Below are 6709 nucleotides of genomic sequence, written 5' to 3' on the forward strand. Positions count from 1 at the left end.
GGTTGCAAGTTTTTGTGAGCACAGTTAAGGAGGACCAGTGAAAATCTGCCTCAGTCACTGTGCGGTTTCATTGCAATCAGATGACAAGCAGATAAACCATCAAACATACCTTGCCAGTGGTCAAGATCATCCCCTGATGCTGTCCATGATAAAATAATCATACTGTCAGCTGTTCTGGAATCAAGATAAATAATTTTACATGGTGGAAACACAGCACTAGTGAGTCTAGTAGGAATGCAGACAATATGAAGGATCCTCCTGAGGCTGTGCTGCAGAAGCCACCGACTCTGATTTGAATATCTTTGTTACTGATAACTGAGGGTCTTGATGGGTTCATCTGGATCTTACCTACAGACATGCACACACCCCATTGGATTTGTCTCAACATTCTCACATTACGGAGCTCTGCAGATACTGTGACCCCAATTCTGATCTCACTTATTTTGCTGTAAATCAGGAATAACTCCATTGAACTCAGTGGAGTTGAGACCAGAATCACTCCATAGTATGTGCTCTGTATCTTCAAGAATACTGAATTAATGAGAATGAAAATAATACCTAAGTGAAGTAGTTGAGACTCAGTATAAAATGCTAAGTGTTTGACATTTCTAAACCTTTGTCGCAATTCTGAATGTAAGATTATTGATTATGATTTTCCAGTGCCATTGGGGTACATGGCACTTTACAGATGTAGAGGCAGGACAACTTTCCATATCTGCTTTTTTCACAGGCAAAACATAAATTCATGTGGATTTATTCCCTCTAAAGTCCCATCCACATCACAAAAGTAGTGTTCTCGGAAATAATGGTTTTAAACTAACTTTAAACACTGATTTAACTACCCCTTTTTTGCTCCTGTGTAGAAAGGGCAGAATTTAGTTAAAACAATTTCTGAAAAGCATCCAAAACTAATATCATCCAGCCGGGCCGATCCTTATACTTATGAAGATCTCTTAGCAAGGATGTCAATGCTCTAATGCCCTTTAACAGTGTTTGAGAGAATGTGATGCAGTTATTTATTCCAGTGTATTCACAATGGAGCTTGTTTTACATGCCTCACCCCGCATTACTCCATCTTACCATTTTCTGTGTAACCGGGTATATACATAGAATGACTCCATGGCACTATGGGGTGTGGTCTGACAGTCTTGCTAGCTCGTTGAACACATACTTTCAAGTTGTATCTGCCATTTTCAAAGAAAGAATAGATGTTCCTAGAATAGACACTATCATTCTTGACAATGTCTGACCCTAGACAGAAAAAACTGAATGAGCACAAAGAAATTACTGCATTAGTTCGTTCTTCATTGTTAGAAGGAAACTAAAAGGCAGGGATGGAGGGAAATTCTGCTCTGACTTATAACCCATGCAACTCCATTGACTTTGGTGCTGTACAATATCAGAGAATAATTTTGCACAGGCTGTTTATAAAGTGACCAAAAGAATGCAGTCAGAAGCTAGAATGCTTGCTTATCACCCTGAGGGATGCTGACTGAGGGAGCAGCTGATTTCTCAGTGGGGAAGAGTTAAGGGATTTTCATCTCCTGGGCCTATTGCTTCCCAGCATGGATGATCATACAACTGTATCATTAAAGCTAAGTGAGACAAAGTCAGACCACTGTCAGAAAAAGGCCACACAATCAAACCACACTGCTCAGTTAAAAGACAATGATGCAAGTATTGTGCTTTCAACAGACAGGCACGGTTATGCAACTGGAGGGAGCTCCAGGGAGGTCTTTATTAAAATTCGGCCAAAAGCTGAAGGGAGTTTGGGATGATTTTTCTGTATACAATGATGCTTACTCCCTTTTTGTATATGGCTAACCCATCGCTTTTGGAGATGCATGTTCTTTGTGAGGCCCAGGGAAAAATTATTTTGCCTTGGAATGTTACCACACAATAGATATTTTCAAGAAATTTCCCAGATTACCCCCTATTTAAATCTTCATCCACAGCCAACACTTCAAAAAACTCCAGTGCTACACTATCGGTTGTACGTAACACATTTTTCATTAAGTAAGTATACCCATTTCCATTAAAGCACACTTTAATGTAACCACAGTTTGTTAGCCAAGTTGTAGCGTCTCCTTCCTGATTAGTTAAGAGAAAAAGATTAGATTCCTAATTCCCACATACTTCCTTCTTGTAAACACACTCACACCTGGTAACAGGGTTGCAGTGAAAAATATTTATGGGAATCCTTGTTAACTATTAGCCACACTTCCTTGTTGGCAGGTGATTACTTCATGTGAACTATGAACCAAATATAACCCTAGTTACAGCCTGTTCTGGAAGGCCATGCACATCAGCAAAAGACAGCCCAGAGCACGTTTGTTCCCCTAGCTATACACCATTAAAATCGGTGCAGATGTCAAAAAACCAAATGTGTATACGTTTCAGTAGTCAGTGTAGTCGAATATATTGCATATGACAGATGGCAAGTCAAAAGCACCATTCACATTTGTAAGCAGTCAAGATGAGCTCTACCCTCACAGCTGGTGGCGAGTCATGGTGGGTTGTGGAAAAGAACTTCAGGGGCTGATCTCATTTGCATAGGCACACCCACCTTGCCTAGATGGTCACTTTGGCTGCTGTAGGATCCCCAGTTTCTCTGTTATTGGGGAATGAATAAACCTGTTATTATCCTGATTATGTGAATCAAGGACAGTGGAACTGTACTTGGCCTTTTGTTATGATGGAGGGACTCACCATCAACTAAGCAGCACTCACTAGGCAAGGGTCATGCGTTCCAACTCCCAGTAAATGGAGAGAGGCTGGGGACAGGTATTAATACTTGGTGGTATGGGCCCCCTGGTGTGGGTCTTACATGCTAATTGCACTTCTATCTCTTTCCACTGTAGAATATCAAAGCTAATTTTGATTCCATTAGGAGTCTAGTTACAGGCTGCTGAGCTGAATTTACTTTGGGCTAATGGTGCACCAGCACTGAGGTTCCCCTACTGCAAGCTGAAATCACAAAACAGCTAAACTTACTAAGAGCTGAAATCACTGAGTGTTGTGTTAAGTAGTAGGGGAGCCCAAAGATATATGGCGGAGCAGTTTGTGGGACAGCTGGCAGAGCAGAGCGGCTGGTGAAGTAGAGCAGTTTGTCGGATGCCTGGAGCAGGTCATGGGGGCAGCGGACAGAGCGGAGCCCCATGGAGAGGTGGGGTAATCAGCTTTGAACCACGTAAGGTGCCCCTTAACACCCCCCCCCCATCTCCACACAGGTTGGGAGGTAGAACTCTGCAGATAAACTTTTGAACTCTGGGGCTGCCCTGACCAGGGACAGAGACTTTTGGGTCGTTGGACTTTTGGGACTTTGGGTGATTTTGGGTTGCTGGACTCAAGAACCAAAGGGAAACGACATGCCCCAATTTGCTTGGGGTGGGTTTTTTGCTCATGGGTTGTGTTATGAATCCTGTTGGTGGTGTTTCCCCAACATAATGCCACATTGTTTCTCTCTGTTATTAAAAGGCTTTTTGCTACATTCAAACTCTGTGCTTGCGAGAGGGGAAGTATTGCCTCTTGGAGGCGCCCAGTGGGGGTGATATATATTTGTCCCAGGTCACTGGGTGGGGGCTCGAGCCGGTTTTGCATTGTGTTATTGGAATGGAACCCCTAGATACTGAACCCGGCCTTTGTTGCTGCCAACTCTGACGAGCAGAAGGGTTACACATTAAAATCTTTACTCTTCCTGGGCGCCTCTCAGAAACTGTGCTTTGAAAATGATTCAACCTCTACACACTGCAGAAGCAAGAAGCTCAGTGTCATTTCTGAAACAACAGCTAGCCTCACTAAGGGGATGTATCAGTTCATAAATTGCCTTGTTCTATTCATTCCCTCTGAAGCATCTGGGGCCGGCCGCTGTTGGAAGACAGGATAGTGGGCTAGATGGACCATTGGTCTGACCCAGTATGGCCATTCTTATGTTCTTAACAAGACCAGTATACAGTTGCAGACAAGCTAAGTTGTCCATGACCAATTCTATGTTAGCTGCTGCGAATGATTCAGATAAAGTGCAAAACTGGGTCCATACAGTATTAACAAAGTGAGGGCTGAGTTGTTAAGTTATAAATAGCACTACCGATTTCTTTGGTAGAAATAGGAGGAGGAGAAAACTCAGTACTACTAGCTGCAATTATTTTGAAGAAATTGTTGCTGAGTTGAGATAGATCATGAAAAGTGCCAGGAAAGCTGGGAATCAAAATGCTATCTATTGTTTAGAAGAGAAGTAATTGGGGTATTTTCCTCTTTATTGATAATAGTATTAAGTAAGATGCTCTGGAAGACAAAAATGACTTGTTTACAGCATTCCATACAGGAGTGGCTGAATGTTCTGTGGTATTTCTGCCTACCTCTGTCTATAAGTCCTTTTGCATTAGCTAATCGTGAGAAATTTTAATTTTCTTTGTTTCACTGGCTGTTTCATTTCATTGCTAATATAACAGACCACAGAAATTCTCACAGCCATTTCCAAATATCAGTTTATATTTCAATTTTAAGATCAGTCACTGGCAGTGCAATAGTTAAGATTACTGACTACTAAAATTACTCTAATTGATCAGTAACTGATTAATAATGTGAAAAAAACCAAAGGTTTGAATCTCAGACCTGAATAGACTGTTCAGAAATATTTCCACTTCCTGATGAAATTCCACTGAATGCATCAATTAGGCCATTGGAATCAATGGTATCTGTGGCATAAAACTTTAAGCCTCCTGAAATGTGATGGTTAAAATAATCAGAATAGTCATTTACTGTAAAACAGTAGGTCTTTGTTATGTGCGTTATGGTAGTTGGCTGTTGCTATAAGCACAGTGTTCATTTGATAAATTAAATCTTGTTCCTTTATTATCCTTTATTCATGGGGCAGTGCAGGGAGGAACCACTGGGTGGTGGGGAATCAACTAATACAAACACCTAAAACAGTTCCTGCAAAAAGCTAGTCTGACCTGGGACTTTGTTGTAAATCAGAGGTGGGCAAACTACAGCCCGCGGGCCCGTTCTGCCCAGCTCCTGAGCTCCCAGCTGGGGAGGCTAGCCCCGGCCCCTCCCCTGCTGTCCCCTCTCCCCCGCAGCCACGCTGCCGCATGGGCAGCGCTCTGGGTGGCGGGGCTGTGCGCTAATGCAGGGCAGCATGGCAATGTGTCTAGCTCTGGCCGGGCGACGCATCTGCCAGACATGCTGCTCTGAGCGGCATGGTAAGGGGGCCAGGGTGGGAGGTTCCAGGGGTCAGTCAGGGGACAGGAAACAGGGGGCGGTTGGATAGGTGTGGGAGTCCTGGGGGGCCGTCAGGGGGCAGTTGAATGGGGTGGAGGTTCTGGGGGGGGGCGTTGGAAAGGTGTGGGAGTCCCGGGAGACCAGTCAAGGGGCAGGGGTGTGGATAGAGGTCAGGGCAGTCGGGGGAGGGGGTTTGGATTGGTGCGGAGTTCTGAGGGGGCAGGAAGTGGGAGGGGGCGGATAGGGGGCAGGGGCCAGGCTGTTTGGGGAGGCACAGCCTTCCCTACCCAGCCGTCCATACAGTTTTTCAACCCCAATGTGGCCCTTGGGCCAAAAAATTTGCCCACCCCTGTTGTAAACGTTAGCTGCCCTAGCACATCTAGTGTCTATGTCAAGGGATATGGTTATCAGTGCAAGGCAAAATCATAGATACTAAGGTCAGAAGGGACCATTATGATCATCTAGTCTGACCTCCTGCACAACGCAGGCTACACCCACCCACCCACTCCTGTGAAAAACCTCACCTATGCCTGAGGTATTGAAGTCCTCAAATCGCGGTTTAAAGACTTCAAGGAGCAGAGAATCCTCCAGCAAGTGACCCATGCCCCATGCTACAGAGGAAGGCGAAAAACCTCCAGTCCTCTTCCAATCTGCCCTGGAGGAAAATTCCTTCCCGACCCCAAATATGGCGATCAGCTAAACCCTGAGCATATGGGCAAGATTCATCAGCCAGATATTACAGAAAATTCTTTCTTGGGTAACTCGGACCCCACCCCATCTAATATTGCATCACAGGCCATTGGGCCTATTTACCATGAATATTTAATTACCAAAACCATGTTATCCCATTATACCATCTCCTCCATAAACTTATCGAGTTTAATCTTAAAGCCAGATAGATCTTTTGCCCCCACTGCTTCCCTTGGAAGGCTATTCCAAAACTTCACTCCTCTGATGGTTAGAAACCTTCGTCTAATTTCAAGTCTAAATTTCCTGGTGGCCAGTTTATATCCATTTGTTCTTGTGTCCACATTGGTACTGAGCTTAAATAATTCCTCTCCCTCTCCGGTATTTATCCCTCTGATATATTTATAGAGAGCAATCATATCTCCCCTCAACGTTCTTTTAGTTAGGCTAAACAAGCCAAGCTCCTTGAGTCTCCTTTCATAAGACAAGTTTTTCATTCCTCGGATCATCCTAGTAGCCCTTCTCTATACCTGTTCCAGTTTGAATTCATCCTTCTTAAACATGGGAGACCAGAACTGCACACAGTATTCCAGGTGAGGTCTCACCAGTGCCTTGTATAACGGTACTAAAACCTCCTTATCCCTACTGGAAATACCTCTCCTGATGCATCCCAAGACCGCATTAGCTTTTTTCACAACCATATCACATTGGTTGCTCATAGTCATCCTATGATCAACTAATACTCCAAGGTCCTTCTCCTCCTCCGTTACTTCTAATTGATGCGTCCCCAGCTTATAAC

This window comes from Caretta caretta, chromosome 8 (genome assembly GCF_965140235.1).
Source record: "Caretta caretta isolate rCarCar2 chromosome 8, rCarCar1.hap1, whole genome shotgun sequence".
In the NCBI taxonomy this organism is placed as follows: Eukaryota; Metazoa; Chordata; order Testudines; family Cheloniidae; genus Caretta; species Caretta caretta.